The 20115-nt window shown below is 33.5% G+C and overlaps 1 protein-coding gene and 1 long non-coding RNA gene across 2 annotated transcripts in view; one reads left to right on the top strand and one right to left on the bottom strand.

The window, feature by feature from the left end:
• Positions 1-20115, top strand: part of LOC114329112 (innexin inx1) — a 123526-nt gene that overhangs the window by 90650 nt on the left and 12761 nt on the right. The gene's annotated exons all lie outside the window — the stretch shown is intronic.
• Positions 3503-9217, bottom strand: LOC126890560 (uncharacterized). The gene is made up of 2 exons (XR_007700353.1): positions 9103-9217; positions 3503-3740 (listed from the first exon to the last, which is right to left on the bottom strand). It is a non-coding gene; the product is annotated as an uncharacterized LOC126890560 (long non-coding RNA).

The raw sequence follows: 20115 nt of genomic DNA, 5'->3' as shown, positions 1-20115 counted from the left end.
CCCAGATCCATTGCAGGGGTCTAGGACATTTCGGCGTCGCCGTTTCGGCGTGGCCATTTCGGCGTGGCCGTTTGGGCGTAGAGCCGTTTCGGCGTAGGCCGTTTCGGCGTCGGCCATTTCGGCGTCAGAGATTTTATTTTAGTTGACTAAATACCTACATTGGAGTCTATTAGTAAGACATTATTTTGAAAAAAATCTTTTAATATAGTTATTTAAGTAGATACATTGGAGTCCATTGATCACAAAATTTTAATATTAATGGTAGATTTGTATATGTCAATTTTATACTTATGTGTGTGTGCTTGTTATTTAGCTCATAGTTAATGTAATATCTGTAATTGGCTTCTAGCTGTAGATATTATATATAAATAAATGAATAAACAAGATTTTGGAAAAATGAATATTTTATTTTAGTTATTATTTACATGTTATAATTAGATATGTGCTAGTCCAATTAAAAATTCTGAAACATTTATACTTACATACAAGACATTTATATTTAACCTACAAAACTTATTCACGAAATATTAATTAAAATAAAGTACCTACTTACATATTATAATTATGTGCTAGTCCTCTTAAAAATTCTAAAACATCCCCGTTTGCATCAAAATTTCCCACAAGCCGTGAAATGCGATCATCTGCGTCTCTGTATTTTCTTAATTTCAATGGTGGGAGATTACCTGCCACAAGTTGCTCGAAATAGACATCTCGACCTTTCTGCACCTGACGCAGGCCATCTATAAATTTCCATATGGTTGGATGATCTGCTCCCAATTCCATCTTGAGTCTTCTATGGGCGGCCTCAGCGTGATTATTTGTCCGGTCTTCTCCATCCAGAGTTCTCTGGTAGAGGTTCCACATCCTTTGGGGAAATAAACTTGGTCTTCTGCCATTTCCTCTTCTGTTCATACGTCCAATATAGTAGTCTTCAAACCAGTCTACAAGTGGTTGGTGTTCAGCAGGTAGAGCTTCCGCTAGAACGGCAAAGGCATCATCTAAATGTTCGATAGGAACAAATGCTAATGCTGTCAACATTCTGCAATTTAAAGCGAATTGTGGATCAGCATTATACTCTCTCGTATATCCCATAGCAGCCACTTGTTTCTTCATATTTTGTGCCAAATGGAAAAAACATCCATTGATGTCGACGCCTGGAAAACAATCTTCCATTGCCTTAAATGCCGCCTGTTCGAAATCGCAATGGATTGCTCTGGGTTGCAAATTTGGTACAATTTGTCTGATCAATTCAAACATACGGGTATATGTGGATCTTGTTTTATTCGGCAGCATGGCATAAAATATTGGATGGACTCCATTATATTTTGTGGCCATAACTGTGTATACTTGTAAAAATAGAGATGGTGCTATAGCAAATGTACCGTCACCATACCACACATCTGAGGTCTGTAGATGTTGCAGCCACGATTCTCTCCCGAAAATCAAAATTCTTTGCAATCCTTCTCCATCATCTGCTAATAAAAAATTTTCTTCTACACCATCTTGTAACGTGTAAACACGATAAGACTCGGGAATTACTAACTCTTCAACAGTTGTCGGATTTGATGGGGCTGCATGAACTTCGTTACGTTTTCGTCTGATGAATTTTCTCATCGCGCCAGTGTTTGGGAGCCGACCATGACAAGCTTGACTTGTATTTCTCAGGCACTCATTGATTACCACTATTGTCCCTTCGTTTGTTTCTGTAGCACGCTTTTTCATTTTTGTAACAACTTGTGCTACTTCCACGTCCATCGCCGAGGAGTCGTGAGTGTGAACATTTACTTTCTTGATGACTTCACCATCTCTTGTATGTATTCTTGCTTTGCACGTTTGTTTCCTCTCACACCTCCAAAATTTTAGGGATTCATCGCTTTTACTAACAGCGTCAAAAACATACATGAAACCATCAGTGGTAAATTTCTCTCTTCCTCTGGTCGATAAAATTTTTCGTTCCATAGCTTAAAAATTCTTCGTCTGTATATCGTATAAATACTACTATGAAATATTATAAGACACTACATAAACTCTTAAACTGATCTCTGTTCGAGGTATTTCCTAATAATAGTACATTATATACCGCGGGACTGAAGTAGTACATTTAATCCTGAAGGTAAAGTTTATGGCCCGACCGCAGGGAGGGCCATAATTTACCTGAAGTTTTACCTAAGTTTTCGAGGAAATGTTAATAACATTATTATGTGATTTATAGAATTTTGTATTTAAATTTTCGAAGAAACTGCAATAAATATAGGGATAACTATTATTATACTAACTAATGGTAAATATTTTAAAAGCAGATTCCTTTCAAGAAAATATTGTATAATTTAATTTTTTTTAAAAATATACATTCTGCAAATATTTTTGCTTAAAAAAGATATTTTAACAATATTAAAATTCTCCGTCTATATACCATATAATGTATGTCTAATTAAAGTTGAAAAATGTCAGTTATCATCTAATTAGCTCTGGGACAATTAAGAGAACAGCAATTATTATTAATATGCATTAATAAAAAATCCAATATAGGTATTTGCAGAATAAAATATAACAAAATGTTTATAAAAGAAATATATTTAGTTTATTTTTCTACTTGACCATTAATGTTAAAATTGTGTGACCAATGAACTCCAATGTATTTAAATAACTATATTAAAAGATTTTTTTCCAAAAAATTGCCTGACCAATAAACCTCAATGTAGGTATTTAGTCAACTAAAATAAAATTTCTGACGCCGAAATGGCCGACGCCGAAACGGCCTACGCCGAAACGGCCTACGCCGAAACGGCTCTACGCCCAAACGGCCACGCCGAAATGGCCACGCCGAAACGGCGACGCCGAAACGTCCCATTCCTCCATTGCAGTACGTACTTATTGGATAGATTTACTGTTTCTAAAATATGTTGCCAAATGATACCTAATAAAGTCATTTCAAAAGTGTCCATTTTTCAAATACAGGGTGTCCCGAAAAATAGTGCGTTCCTTAAAGGTATAGGTAGAAGGCACCATGTAGAACAAAAAACTCTTATAACATTTTTTTCTAAATTCAACCGTTTGACCAAAAAACTATAAAACATTTTGGAAGGCAAATTCAAATCTGGCAACTCTGTGAAGTACAAAAATCTAAACGTAAATAGTCGCATGTTTAGTAAACAGATAATTTAGAAGAATCCTGTTTAGTGTCAACGCCGAAAATGTTTTTGAATCATGTGTTCATGAGTAATATTATGATATTATGCTGTTTATTTATGGCTGATCAATAAATGGAGAGGCATAATACCTACTAAAATTCTTTCAAAATGTTTTGCTGGAATTTCTTGTCGTATAAGTGAATGTTACCCTATGAATTCATGTGTTCGCAAAAGTGGTGGTTCAGTTAAAATATGTGTTTTCATCTTAAAATATGTAAGTATAATTCGTTTAAAATTATGCCACATTTCAACTGCATTTTAAAAAAAATTATAGTAAACAAAAATAGTAAGTATTAGGTTGGATTATTTGAAATACTGTCTTCTTCTTCTCTTTTTTTATGGCTTCGCTACGAGGCGATTCGCCAGCACTATTTGTTGGCGACCGTGATGTAATCTGGTTCTAAACCATATCAGGGCCGCTGACATTTGCGTGAGATGGTAGCATTTTTTCCTGACTTTTAAAAATTTGAGGTTAAGGTGTTATATACAAATAGGAAACACAAACACAGATTGTAAACAAATGGTAATAGGAACGCCACAGAGGAGAAACTGAAAGGCAAAAATATTAAACATATTAAAATAAAGTTGAGCATCATGAATTACAAATTAATTTTATTATAGTCAAGAAACTGTAAGATTGCACTGACCGACCTTTCGTTAGGGGATATTAAGATTGTATCTATTGAGATTGGTGTTTTGAATTTCATTGAAATAAAGATTGTGTATAAATCCATGTTGGGAATAACATTAATGGGGCATTCAAAGAAAATATGGTTTAAATCCTCCACTACTCCGCATTCACATGCTGGACTGTCTATTATTTTGATTTTAAAAAGATGTTGTTTAGTTAAGCAATGACCTGTTCTCATTCTTATTATTGTGGTGATATGTCTTCTGTTTTTAAATGTTAGGGTTGAGAACCATGCCTCAAAGGAAAAAGAGGTTTGCATTCTCATATACTGGTAGTTTTTCCTCCGCAGCATGGCTTCCCAATTGATTTTAAATTTAGTAATAATTTTTTCCTTTATGGAGTTTAGAATATCTTGGGAGTCTAATAACATAGCCAACGGAATATTTAAGCCTGTCCCTATTTTGGCTAGTAAATCAGCTTCTACATTACCAGGAATGTCAGAATGTCCTGGAATCCATGAGATTAAAATGTCAAAACCTTTCTTATATGCTGATAAGATGAGATTTTTTGTTTTGAGGGAGATTGAGTCATCAGTGGCTGATATTTTAGGGTTTTTAATTTTAGATATAGCATTTAGAGAATCTGAGAAGATAATAGCCTTCTTGATGTCTTTAGATATTATGATTTTAATTGCTTGGTAAATTGCCACATTTTCGGCTTTTGTTATAGATAACTCACCAGGAAGCCTAGAAGAAAACTTGAAGTTAATGTTGGGAATGTTGACTCCAACACCTATTCTCCCATTACTTTTGGAGGCGTCAGTATATACAAAGGAGAAATCCCTATTGTACTTTTGGGTGAATATTGAAAATTTTTGTTTGATTGATGATTCATTTTTCTTAAGATTACAGTTTAACGTTTGTATTGGATTGATTAATGTGTTGAAGTCCAAGTCATAACAAGGAAAGTTTGGATGTTTGTGTATTTTGTTTTGATAAGGGAAAAAATGTTCAAGGGCCATTACAAGAAGAGGTACAAGGTTTGCCTTGTGGAAAATGGGTTTATTTATGATTTTTCTACGTATGTTAAGAAGCGTCTTTATTACTGGGTGATTGTTAATTTTGATAATTTTAGATATGAATTTAGACGCTAGTATTAGACTTCTATGTTCCAGGTCAATCTGAGCAGATTCAGCTAAGATTGCTAAGCGCGGAGTGGATTTCATGCATCCCAGGCATACTCTGAGCCCTTCGAAAAATACTTTATTTAGGTTATTGCTACATTTCTGTGTAATTGGGCTGAACAGAAAGGAACCATAATCCATATGAGACCTAATCAAAGCATTAAAGACCATAATTAGAATCTTGGGGTCTGCACCCCACCAAACTCCACACAATGCTCTCAATATGTTGATATTTTTCTTTGCTTTAAGTACAATTTTGTCTATGTGAGGGTCCCATTTCAAGTTTTTATGAAAAGTGATGCCCAAGAATTTAACCTGATTTTTGAAGGGAATGTTATTGTTATTATTAAGAGTGATTATAGGGGGGTTTGTTTTGCGTTGACCTCTTGTGAACCACACAGCTTCACATTTATCAATTGAAATAGACAACCCATGAGCTTCTAGCCAGTTTTGAGTGTTTGTAATTTCTGGGATGATCTTATTTGTCATACTATGAATGTCTTTACCGCTAATATACAACACTAAATCATCTGCATACCCACATATTTTCACTTCGTTAGAGAATAAATAGAAAAGGTCATGAATGTATATGTTAAAAAGAATGGTGCTTAAGGGAGAGCCTTGAGGTAGCCCCTTAGAAGTTTGGTATGGTCCCAAGAAATTGCCGTCATCAGCTCTTGAATATAAAAGTCTATTTTGTAGGATTTTAAGGATAAGGTTGATTAAAGCCAAGGGGAGGTTTAAATTTTTAAGTTTATTATAAAGGTTGTATATTTCAACATTGTCGTAGGCTGATTTAATATCTAGAAAAATGGCTAATACTGTTTGGGAAGATTCAAATGCTTCTAAAATCGTAGAGTGTAAAAGAGCTAAATTATCATATGTCCCTCTACCTTTCCTGAAACCTGATTGATTAATTTTAAATAGTGAATTGTGTTCCATAAACCAATCCAGACGATTTTTAATTATGATTTCGAGAGTTTTAAGTACACAGGATGATAGGACTATTGGTCTGAAACTCTCAGACAAAGTAGGGTTTTTTTGAGGCTTTAAGATGTTAATTACATTAAATTTTTTCCATTCCACAGGAACAGGACCCCCACTCAAACAAAGGTTGTAAATTCTTAACAGTGTGTTTTTGGCTGCCAGTGGGAGGTTTCTTAACATCAAGTAAGATATGTCATCGATACCTGGCGCAGAATCTTTTTTATTATTTAACGCCAAATTATACTCATGGATTGAAAAGGGAGCAACTTCTTGGTTATCATATGACATATTAAAATTGGGATCAATGTTTATTGAAGACATTTTACCTAATATTTCTAATTTAATATTATCTGGCGGATTATGAACAACTTTATTATTGTGATAATTGGAAAATTTTTTAATTTTATTCCAAACGTAAGTGATATTGGATCCTCTGTTTAAGGATTCACAAAAGTTTTTAAATTTGTATTTCTTTTTAGCTTTTAAGTTCCTCCTAGTCATAGCGATGATGCGTTTTGTTTCGATGAAATTTTCTATAGAGGGGGAATTATTAAAATTGGAGATTGCTTCTTTTCGTGTTTTGATCCATAAGGAACACTCTTCGTCCCACCATGGATTCCTGGGTCTACCCTGTACCCCACAATTTTTGAAAGGGATTGCTTCATCTGCCGCTGTGTTTATGACTGTAAGGAAATCCTTATAGTCTTTGATTTCTGACAAGTTTTGCTTGTTTAATAATATGTTCTGGTAATAGGTATTCCAGTCAGCTTTTTTAGTGTTTCTTGTTTTGTATGGTTTAAGTAGGTGTCTTTCTATTCCATTAAGGTCCTCTATATTTAATTTAATGTATGTGGGAAAGTGGTTACTGTTACCGCAGTCTTGGATAACACCCCACTCAGACGACAAACACATACTGTTGCTCACAATTGCAAGATCTATTGCACTGATGTTCTTATTAGAGTCTTGAAATAACGTTGCTGAGCCATCATTTAACACTGTAAGGTCATTATCAAAGGAAAAATCAAAAATAACTTTACCACCTTTATTGCATACCCCTTTATCCCAAGCGGGATGGTGTGAGTTCAAATCCCCCATAATGATTAGATTATTTAAGGGTATACCTTCTACCATTTCGTTTAGTAAAGTGGCAGTGATTGCCATATTTGAACTAGAATATATATTTATAAGGTATAGGTTACTGATACTAATTATTATGTATTGAACTAGAGCTGAATTGAATTTTTTGATTGTCGAAAACCTTATGGATTTCTTAATGCATGTTGCCACCCCACCAAATGAATCATCCCTGTCTTGTCGGATGATGTTATAAAAGTTTAAAGAAAATCTGGCATCATGCTTAAGCCATGTTTCATTGATGAAAATGATATCTGGATCCATTTCGGATATTAGACTAATCAGGTTATCCCTATTTGCATTAACACTTCTGATATTCCATTGTATTATTTTTAGTTTTGGGTTGTGAGACATTGTGGTGTATAGGAAGTTATAAAGAGTCAAAGTCTGAGATTGAATCTTGGTCCATATAGTCCAAGTTTGTCTGGGATAATATATTTTTAAGAATATTTAAATTATCGAATGTCGCATTATTGAGAAAATGTAGACAAGCGTTTCTGGTATTATATAAAGTATCTGAGTCAGAATGTTGAATATGTTGCAATGCACTGGGATGCCAGGCTAAGTTTTGTAGAGAGTTTGATGAGGGTTTTTCTGTGTTTGTGTTATATGATGTTGAGGCTTGTTGTTGGGAGGGAGAGTATGTTGATTTTTCGGGGCGTGAATTAGGGAAAAAGAGGTTTTCTTCATGAGCTTTCTTGTCGTACCCTTTTTGAATGACTCGTCTTTTGTTGTTTGAGTTAGAGACCACCTGTTGAAATGAGCGTTTGGTAGTGGAGGATTTGAAGTTATGAGTTCTTCTTTGGGAGGGCGTGACAGAGTCGTTGATGCTAACATTATTGTTTGGGATATTATTGGACTTCCTATTCCTAAGAACTGGGAAGTCACTGGCATACATAATAAACTTATCTTTTTCTACATATGTTTTTGTGACTGCTTCGTTGGCATCATAGAAAGTCATATTTTCGTATGCCATTAATTCTTTAATGTTTTTTTGCCTCAGGAATTCGGGGCAGTTCTTATCAGTGGCTTTGTGGGGTCCCTTGCAGAAGAAGCATCTGACTTCACATGCTTCAGTATGGGCAAGTTCACCACAGTTAATGCAACGATCTTTACTCTTACAGATTGTTTTAGTGTGCCCAAACCTTAAACAATTGAAACACTGAGTAACTGGTGCTACGTAAACGTTAACTAGTTTCGGCATGCCATAAAAGTTTACTATTTTAGGCATTATTACACCTTTAAAAGTAAAGAGTACTGTGCCTGTTGGTTCGTACGTGATTACGTCATTCTTGAATACCTTCCTATTGAGTCTTCTAACATTTAGTATTTCGATGTCAGAGCCTGTACTGCAACAATCCAACAATTCTTTGTCACCAATCTCTAGATCAATTTGTCTAACTATACCCTTACAAGTAACAAAATTAAAGGGAATATAAATTTTATAACCCTTGTCTAACAAAGTTTTATTATTTAGAAATTGATTAGCTGATTCAAAATTAATAAATTCAATTGCAATTCGATTAAGGCCTTTACTATGTATTTTTCGAATATCTTTTAATTTTAAATTGAAAATATCTCTAGCAATTTTAATCCCATTAAACGAACCTACTTTCGTATCTATGTTTGTTGATTCTAAATACACAAAAAAGGGCCCATTATCTTTTTCGGAGTAGAGGTTGATAATTTTTTGTTCCTGATGGGTTTTATCGTTCTGAGATAGGCTATGGGAGTTAGAAATATCGTTATTACTATTTGAAATATCGTTATTACTATTTGATGCGGAATCTAAAATTATGTTCTCGACGGGTTTGAGGGGGGACGTACCCCCCTGTTCGTTACTCATAATACAAAAAGCCAGTCAGTGCAAGTTTTGTAATAAACAATATATAAAAAAGAAAAATAACAAAATATATCAAATTAAGCCTATAAAAAAGAAAGAAGTATTCAAATGATTAAGCTAATGCTCAACTTACCCAGACAAAAACAATTTGGGGTAGGTTAGGTACGTTAGTACTTAGGAAAGACCTCGTATTCGTAGAACGCGGAGCCAAGCGCTGTTCACACCACCAAGCACAGGTCAAGAGTGTTTGAAATACTGTAAGACACAAACGAGTTCTTATTCACCAGTGCGTAACATGTTGCCAGATTATTTAATTTTCTGAAGATTAAAATTCAGGTATATGGAAACCAATGTAATCTTTTTTTGGAAACGGTTAATTTTAGAAAAAAATGGTATAGGACTTTTTTGTTCTAAATTGTGTATTCTATCCATACCTTAAAGGAACGCACTATTTTCCGGGACACCCTGTATAGAAATTGCTTGATGTTTCACAGCTGCAGTTTGACATTCGTCGTAGATATATTAAAAAGAGCATTTTTTATTTCGCCGAAGCCAGTGTATAACGCTTTAGTTGCGTCCGCCCTTGCGGACCATCTAGTTTCACTAAGAGATTTCACAACAGGTGATTGTAAGTTGTCAGTCAAAATTTTCCATCTATACGTGGAAGCCGAGAAAAATTTATATAATTCTTGTAAAAAAATTAAAAAAGGAAGTGGCGTTCAGACAGGATTCTGCTGCTAAAGATCCCACCAAATTGAGAGAATGCCCAGAGCAATTGTAATTTTTTATTCTGGCCTGCAGTCCTGAATATTTGCCAGACATCATATTGGATGCGTTATCATATAACTAGCTGCGAAAATCACTTAAGAGGAAACAGTAGCGATCAACAGGTAGCCAAAACGCGTTCCAAGATTGCGGCTGTAATTTTGAATATTTTTTCGAGATATTTGGCACACGTATTCGTAATATAATAAAGAATGGCGGTACAGAGCCCAATTTGAAAGATATATTAATATGTGGAAATTACTCTGTAATTAAATACAATATTAAAAAAACGAGCCTGTACCGCCATTAAGAAGAACAAAAAAATACACTTTCTTCAAATAAACTTTTTTATCCGATGCCTAGATTTTGTGTCATTTTGGAACTACTAAAATTTTTTATTTCATTAGTAGTTCCAAAATGACACAAAATCTAGGCATCGGATAAAAAAGTTTATTTGAAGAAAGTGTATTTTTTTGTTCTTCTTAATGGCGGTACAGGCTCGTTTTTTTTAATATTGTGTTTAATTACAGAGTAATTTCCACATATTAATATATTTTTCAAATTGGGCTCTGTACCGCCATTCTTTATTATATTACGAATACGTGTGCCAAATATCTCGAAAAAATATTCAAAATTACAGCCGCAATCTTGGAACGCGTTTTGGCTACCTGTTGATCGCTACTGTATCACCTTAAATCAATGCTTTAAAGTCGAAATCACTGTCGATTCCAAAGCAGCAGATTTGTGACCTTCAGATGGAATATATTTAATAAATCTTTCAGTCGGCATACCATCACCAGAAACATACCGAACTAAAAGTGCTAGTTGATCAACATGAGACACGTCTGGTGTCGAATCAACTATTATAAAATAGTAATATTCTTGCTTTAATTCGAAAAAAATCTTTCTTCTTACTTTTCTTCCCATCAAAACTACTTAATTAGTTCCTAGCATATAGTGTTTGACAGATAATTACAGTTACCTTGACCAATATTTCCAAATTTAGTAAGGTGCTCGCGTAAAAAAGGATAAAATTCTGCTATGAGTTCTAAACAACCTAAAAAATTGCCGTTTTGAACTGATCCTATAGCCCGCCGCCTTTGCGGTGCTGCCGGCGGCCCAACAATCCCTAAATTTACGACTTCCGTCATTTTTGAATGAATAGTGTTAAGAGAATGCAATTTGTTTTCTAGAAACGAATGTCCACTTTTATTCCATTGATGGTGTACCTACTTAAATTTTATTCGATTTTAATTTTTATACACAAATATTTTTTTGTACAGTATTTTTGCCGCCCTCTCATAATCTTCCGCCCTAGGCAATTGCCTATATTGCCTAATGGATAAAGCGGCCCTGACAATCCCACAAAGTTTATTTCAAATTAATGTCACTGCAGCTGTTTCGGCAGATTGACTTTCTCAAGTGGTGTGTTTTTACTACGCGTCTACGCTATAGTGTAATAAAAATAGCTTTAAAACCTTTATTTTGACTATGAAGAATTTAAAACTTCATCAAAAGAATGATTATGATCTAGAAGGTGAAGTGCGTTGGTGGAATCTGTTTTTCTACTATTGAAAACCATTTTGTGTTCTGCTATACGTTTGTTAAAGACTTTACCAGTTTGACCGATGTAAGTTTTTGGAAAGCCATCACATATAAGTTTGTATACACCATTCTGTAATTGTTTTTTCTTTTGACTCTTTATTGTTCTTAATGTATTTGCTTAAGTTGTTTGTTCTGAAAGCTGGTGTTATTCCTTTTTTTTATATGTTTGCTATTTTAGTTGATATTTTTCCTTTATATATGTAATATACGGTTTTGTCGAGAAAGAGGTCCGAAAAAGAAAGATAATGGTTTAAAGATTACCATCCTGTTGTTTATAACTTCGTTTCAAATACCGGCCAAATTTGACCGGTTGTATCTCAGGAACCACTGCTCGTAATTCAACCTTTTTTTATTTTAAAAGAAGCGTCTCCAACGCCGTTCCTGAATTTAATTTAAATTAATAGTGCAGTCACTGAAGGTGGATATGAGCTATTACCTCCGATTTCGTTGAACCTCCATCGATTTGCATGAAAAGTGGTAAGTGGTTAGAGGATATCTCAAGGAACAAAGGTGACATGGTGCCAACTTGCGCTTTTACCCTGGGGGTGGATGCCACCCCTCCTCGGGGGTGAAAATTATTTTATTAAAAATAACCCCACAATTCGATAGAGGGACAAATTATAAGCAAAATTTGTTATATAAAGTTATTAAAATAAATCAAAACTTTTTGAGTTATTAAAGATCAAAGATTTTAATTTTTCGTGAGAAAAATGCATGTTTTTATACGATTTTTCATAAATAACTCAAAAACTATAAGTTTTTACAAAAAAGTTATAATTATCAAAATTGAGGCTAATAAAAAATCAAATAAACTTCTTACTAGAAAAACCTTTCAGTGTTAACTAAAAGTGAGTTATAGGTAATTGAATGTATATTTCTTTCGTCAAGTACTCAAATCTAAGTATTCAAGCTTAAATACCGGGAAAATGATGCATTTTATAATATAAACTTATTAAACATTTGTCAAAGTTCTTAGAAATATCTATCAAATAAGCCCTCGAATAAGTTGATAGCATCAAAATTTATGCACCAAAAATGTTTCAAAATTTATCTTTTAAATTTTTTTCCGAAAAATGTTACTGTTTTTTTGTAAATAACTCCGTTAATTTTTAAGATATGAGGTTCACCTAAAAACTTTTAAAAGTTGATTCCAAGTGCTATTAAAAAACGTCGGATTTAGTTTTTTGAACCTCTTACTTTTTAAAAAATAAAAGGTTAAATGGCCCTGGTTACATGGTTCTCGCAGCAAAATTGAAATTTTAAACGTTTCTATCTCGGTTATTTTTTACTCTACGAAAATAGTAAAATGGGTAAAGTATTTGTAACAGAAAAGACTAAAATTTAGTTATATATATCATTTTTTACGTATATTGAGTATTTTTGGATTTGTTATAAAAAGAAAATGAAAAGTACGATAATTTTAAAAATTCTAATTTTTTTAAATCATATCTTTTCTTTAAAAATATGCATTCTATACCGGTCAAAATTGTTGAAATTATTAACTATGTTAACCTAAAGAAATTCTTGTGAGGATTACTACAAATTTTATTTTTTGTGGAAATGGCGTATGTTTTATTTTTCACTTTTTCCTAAAAAAATCGAAAGGGTTCTCTTATTTTCATCATAACTTGCTTAATTTTAATGCTATTAACTTCTACTGGAGTGCATTTGATAGGTATTCCAAAGTGCTTTGACTAGTGTTTGACAAATATATTCTATAAAATGCATCGTTTTCCCGTTATGTAAGCTTGAATACTTAGATTTGAGTACTCGTCGAAAAAAATATACATTCAATTACCCATAACTCACTTTGAAATAACATTAGTTTAGTTCTTTAAGTAGGGAGTGTATTAAATTTTTTATTATCTTTAATTTTGGTAAAAATAACTTTTTAACAAAAGCTTATAGTTTTTGAGGTATACGTGAAAAACAGCATGCATTTTTTTTAAGAAAAAAATAAAATCTTTGGTATTTAATAACTCAAAAAGTATTGATTTATGTTAATAACTTTATATATAAATTTTGCTTAGAAGTTGACCATTTATCGATTTCTGGTATTATTTTTATTAAAAAAATTTCACCCCCGAGAAGGGGTGGCATCCACCCGCAGGATAAAAGCGCAAGTTGGCACCATGTCACCTTTGTTCCTTAAACTATCTTATAACTACTCACCAATTTTCATGAAAATCGATGAAGGTTCAACGAAATCGGAGGTGAAAACCTTCAGTGACTCCACTGTAATAGTTGCCGAGATATTCTATTTCGTTATAAGCCAAAAAATTGTTTATAAATTTAAAAAATTCCTGAGACCGCCCACATAGACCAGGATCCCGCGTTCCAAAAAAAAGTTGATTAATAGCAAGTTGAAAATTTGTTAATAGCTTAACGGTGTCTAGTTGGACAAACTTTGATGTATGGGAACACTGGAACAGGGGAAGTTTTAATTGTGGAACAGGTTAAAAATTTGGAACGTCAGACTACGAAAACGTTCCGTGTATTTTGTCGGACAGAACTTCCAATTGATTTGTTACCATTTCATTAAACCCTCATGCAAAAATCAGACTGGTGTTTATCACCAACTGGGCATTTTAATAAGTGGAACACGAAGAACATGTCAAATGACAGGAATCATGTTGGTTAGTAATAGCAGTCTGATTTTTGCATGAGAGTTTAATGAAATGGTAACAAATCAATTGGAAGTGATGTCCGACAAAATACATAGATCGTTTTCGTAGTCTGACGTTCCAAATTTTTAACCTGTTCCACAATTAAAACTTCCCCTGTTCCAGTGTTCCCGTATATCACAGTTTGTCTGATTAGACACCTTTAAGCTATTAACACATTTTCAGCTTACTATTAATCAACTTTTTTTGGTACGCGGGATCCAGGTCTATTCAGGGATTTCAATACTTGAATTACATTAGAGAGGTGGAGTGCTTTTTTATAATACAGTAAACCTCCGTTAACCGAAATAATTGGAGGGAAGGCCGTTTCGGATAACAAGAATTTCGGTTAAAAATAACATTGTTTTTTTTATTCTTCTTGTATCAAATTACATACTATTCTTGGTCAAAGTCGGTACTAAAAAATACTATGACGTGATTTCGTAATGTGTTGCATATTTAATTCCTTTCTTTAGTTGTATAAAAGCAATGTTGACAAATTAACATCGAATTGTTTCCATTTTGCGATAGAAATTTACTTTTTCTGACAAAATTATTGAAACTGTCATCCATTTCGGTTAAACGATGTTTCCGTTAAAAAGCTTTCGGTTAACGGAGGTTTTACTGTATGTGCAAAAATTGGCAAACTTCTACATGGTTTATTTTTTATTATGGAAGATTTTAAAGAATTTCAATTAAAAAAAAATTAGAATGCAGTACAATTTGGTGATATTATAAAGATTTTCTAGACGAATTATGAAGGTTCTAAAATGCAATCTAAGTTACTAAAATACATTGAAAAAGAAAGTCGTATTCTTCTCCTTTTTTGTGTTCTTTGCTATTTTGCATCAAGGGTATTTTGCATTTATTCATTTTTATTTTTAGCGAGTCGTATCTTATAGAAAATTTAATTATAGCTATTTTATGTCATTACGACTTTGTTCCAAAATAAATCGTTTTAAAGGTAGGAGCAAGGGGAGTAGAAAAAAAAAACAAAATTTTAATCTTTTTTAAATTTTATTTCTTATTAATTGTTCCTACCTTTTTGAGAATACCAATCATTATTACTGAATTTATCACACAACTTTTCCTGCACGTCCACCTCGGAACAGATTCGTCCTTGTCTATCTGCTTACTGTCAAACAAGAGTGGCGAGTCGATTTAGCATTGAATTTCAAACGTCCCAAAAAAGTCTATTTCAAACCGATGAGCAGTAGGTAGTAGGTACTTACCACCAAGTCCCTTAGTTTACTGTTTTTAACAGTAGATCCACTATTTTGAAGAAGATATCTTTATTAAAAAATTTCCCCTCAAATTTTTGATATTGTCCATAAGCATGTAATGAGCATCTTGTAATGAAGACTCTCATGTCGACTTCTACATCTGTCGATTTCTTAGGGACACTAATATTGGAGAAAATTTAATTTTTACACACGAGTCACTTTTAAGTGTAAGCCGTATAGTGTTTTCTATAGCACACTTTTTCTGATAATTGCAAAAACGAGCAAATCATCCATATTAATGTCTATAAAATCTAAGAACTAGTACAAGGGGATCGACCACATTTTATAACCGATCCGGTACCCATTTGGAATTACAATCACCCAGGCTCATTAAACGCCGTGTTCTAATTTGTCTTATATGGTTTTCAATACGACATAAATTCTAGAAGAAAAAAACCAACAATTGAGTCGTAAATCTGTACCGCAAAGGTAATAATGCCAATTGATATTGCTAATTAGCTGTCAGTCATTGAAAATCATTACGGAATATTATCCAAAATGTTCACGTGGGAATACACGATAAATATTTATAGTTTCCATCAACATTGGACACGCGATTGATTTTTCTTTTGAGTGATTTTTTAATGTAAATGAGGTTTTGTTTTCCAAGAGTTGTTCCCACAGAAATAGTGATGTCGAGGTGAAGCATGTGGATCACCTGCATAATTAGATGGGTATCAATCAGAAGCACAAGTTGATTTCAGATGGAATAAACAACGATGTGTTTAACTACAATAAATTCAATAAAAATTGCACTTAACCCATATTTAACCGGTAACACTAATAATGAGAAAAATATTTTCAAAAATGTGTTTTTGGCTATAAAGTAGTCTAAAACAAAAATGAAAAAAAAATTGGATAGTTTTTATCTATTTTTATATACATACATAGTAAAATGACTAGCGCGTTTATGCACCACTGGTAAATACCATTAATTTTTTTTTTCAAATTTTTTCTTTCATTAGCTTTATGGAGGCATCAGTGGGTTATTTTTATTAATTTCAGTTCTTTCAGTTCTTGCCACAATAACAATATCATCTGCAAATACACAGGCTTCGATTTTTATTTGTTGTAGGTTTCTGTATCCTATGGTATATTTTTTTGTTTTTGGCCAGCATTTTTTAATTACTTCGTCTATTACACAGATAAACAGTAGGGGGCTCAATACACCTCCTTGTCTGCCTCCGTCGTTATTCGTAACTTTGCTGGAAATAAGACTGCCTGTTCTTACCTGATTTATGGTATTGCAATACAAACTCTGGAATGACACATACATACTTGTACATACAGAGAGGGGCTAAATTATGGAATAAATTTCTCTAAAATGGACGATTTTGGAGAAAAATACCGAAACAAGTGGATTTTTATTTTTAAATTACAATTTTTGGTATATATTTCATACTAGTGACGTCATCCATGTAGGCGTGATGACGTAATCGATCATTTTTTTAATAGGAATAGGGGTCGTGTGGCAGCTCATTTGAAAGGGTGTTCGATCCTCTATTCAGTAATATTATATCATTATTTATACAGGGTGGCCAAAAAAATAATTGTTGAATTAAATTAATTGACGCAAAAAGAAGAATGTATGTAATTTATTTAACTCAAAATACATTCTATTGCTGTCAGAAAATAGAAAAAATGTTTATTGGGCAAATAAACATTGCATTTTGTTTAAATTAAATGTTCAAACTGCCAAGAGTTAGGTGGGAGGTTGTTTGTGATTTAATATAAGCGAAAAGAAATGTTTATTTGTGAAATAAACATTTTTTTCTATTTTTTGACAGCAGTACAATGTATTTTAAGTTAAATAAATTACATACATTCTTCTTTTTGCGTCAATTAATTTAATCTAAAAACTATTTTTTTTGGTCACTCTGTATAAATAATTATATTGTTTATATTACTGAATAGAGAATTGAACACCCTTTCAAATGAGGTACTACACGAACCCTATTCCCATTTAAAAAAAATCATCGATTACACCATCACACTCAGATGGATGACGTCACTAGTATGAAATATGTGCCAAAAAATTGTAATTTAAAAATAAAAATAGATCTGCTTCGGGATTTTTCTCCGAAATTGTCCATTTTAGAGAAAATGAATTTATTCTATAGTTTAGCCCCTCTCTATATATTATGCTACTTACTAGATCTATAACAAATAAATCACTGTACGTCAATTAAATTCTGATAATACTTTATCAATAAGGATTACATAGTTACGAGCATAAAAATTAATCCACAATATACAATCCTGTTGCACTTTTTTTTGTAAATATAATATAAAAATGTTTGAGCATGAAAATTACGCGATCATCTCAGCTGTGGTTTGGCTTATCGCTCGGTATCATTATCGTGGGTTTTTCTAGTAATTAAAAAAAAATTCTAACCGTCAAAAAATATTTCTTAATTGAACGGCCAACGTAGTCTTTAAATAAGTCAGGAAATTTATCAGTACACTCCAGATTCAAATCGAATATCAAATCCTTTTAATATCTATATTTCTGGTCAACCAACGTTTTAACAATTTCTAACTTGAAATACACATAATATGGTTTTACAATTCTATTTTTATTTGCTCCCAAGTTATTTTCATTTTTTATAGAGTGATCTTGTTTGCGCAGTTTGATAATTTCATACAGTTGGAAAAAAGAGTTACATTTTTTCACGATAGAAGTACTTTTATTAAAATATCCTGTGCATATGTCGTAAATTTTTCTTCTAAAAGAATCATCTAAATGAACGTGATACATTGTTTTTATCAAATTGGTACATAGAACATCATGGCAACCTTTATCTTATTTGCAGCAGCGCAGGAAAGCTGCACAGATGTTGTGTTGAACCAGGTTCTGAGGTTCTTTAACCAGTATGTTCTTCTTCTTCCTGGACCTCGCTTTCCAAATATTCTTCCTTGTAGGATGGTTTGTACGAGGGCCTAGGACATATCTGGATTTATTTCGCAGAATGTTCGCGAAGTATTCTTTCGAGATTTGATGATGGTCAGTACCTCTCGGTTTTTCTTCATTCTCCTGAGGACCTTCTCATTTGTGACCCGGTCAGTCCACGAGATCTTAAGTATTCTACGATATAGCCACATCTCAAATGCTTCCAATTTTCGGCACATATTCTCATTCAACATAAAAAAAAACAGAGAAGACGTAGCATCGCAGCATTCTTATTTTTATGCCAAGAAAGAGCTTGTGGCTCTTGAAGAACCCACATCCTGTTTAACATGGATCTAACTTTTCACTTTTCCAGGATAAGGCGGAATAAGGCGGAAGACGACTTTCGAGTGTTCATCATCATCATCATCAAGGTTTATTCACTCCTGGCGGAGTGTTTGCCGCCCTTTTGGGCTTTCTGATTCATTTATCGCGGAGAATCAGTCCGCTGTTGTCTTTTATTATTACAGCAGCGTGGGTGACTTGGCCCTGCCTACAATTTTCCTCCATTCTTTCCGGTCCTTACAGCGCTCCTTCCAATTGTAGATTCTCAGCTTCTTTATGTCTCCTAAGACTTGATCTCTCCATCTTGTTTTGGGTCTTCCCTTTGATCTCTTTGTTGTTGGTCTCCAGCCAGTTATTCGCTTTAGGGTACAGTCTGGGTTAGCTCTTTCTGTGTGTCCCAACCACCTGAGCCTTTGCGCCTTCACGAACCTGATTATGTCTTTACCCTGGATGACTTCTTTAATTTCTTCATTGGTTAATCTTTTAAATTCGCCTACACTTATCCTCACCGGTCCCATTATTCGTCGAATTATCTTTCTCTCTAAGATTTCTAACCTCATTTCATCTTTTTGTGTTGGCACATCGTCTCTGCACCATAGGTGATCACTGGCCTGATTGCAGTCTTGTAAATTTTTAATTTGGTTGTCTTACTAGTGTGTTTTTTTTTCAAGACTTTTTGGTAGTTCCAGTAGGTTTTATTACCCAGTAGGATGCGTTCATTTATTTCATCCGTTCTATCATTTCTGCCATTCACCATCACTCACAAGTATTTGAAACGATGTACTCTTTCAAATGTATATGCACCAAGCTTAATTTCTTTCTCGATATTCGTATTCTCTCTTGAGCACTTTTTGTTTGAGGTATTTTGTTTTGCTTTGGTTTATTACTAGGCCTCTCTTCTTTGCTTCTTTACCTAGTATTAATATTATATTCTGCATGGTTTTTAAATCTCTAGTAACCAGTGCAATATCGTCTGCATACGCTATCAGTTGGGCTGAAGATTCGATAATAGTTCCCATAATTTTGGCTGCTCTTACTGCCCCCTCTATGGCAATGTTAAATAATGTTGTTGACAGGGAGTCTCTCTGTCTGACACCTACCTCCATTTGTACTTCATCTGACGGGCCTTCCCTTGTTAAGATTCGTGCCTTGGATTCCTTCATCGTCATTTTCGTGAGACTTACTAGTTTTTCTTGAATGCCTAGTTGATTCATATCATTAATTACTGTCAAATACACTGTCAAAGGCTTGCTTGTAGTCAGTAAACAGTATATGTAGATCTATTCCGTGCTCGTAACTTTTTTCGACGATTTGCGTTACAATGTGTATTGCATCTATTGTTGACTTACTTTCTCTGAATCCATGTTGGTATTCACCTATTTTTATTCTCGTTTCTTTTTCTATTCTTTGTCTAATCAAATTAGTTAATATTTTGTACATTGTATTTAATAGCGTGATTCCCCTGTAGTTAGTGCATTTCGTCTTGTCGCCTTTTTTAGGGATTGGTGTTATCAGACCGCAATTCGAGTCGTTCGGCATGCGTTCTTCTTCTCATATTCGTTCTATCAGCTTGTGGATTCTGTGGGCTAGTTCCTCTC

Source organism: Diabrotica virgifera, chromosome 8, assembly GCF_917563875.1.
Source record: "Diabrotica virgifera virgifera chromosome 8, PGI_DIABVI_V3a".
Classification (NCBI taxonomy): Eukaryota; Metazoa; Arthropoda; class Insecta; order Coleoptera; family Chrysomelidae; genus Diabrotica; species Diabrotica virgifera.
This window is presented reverse-complemented; position numbering and strand designations above follow the sequence as displayed.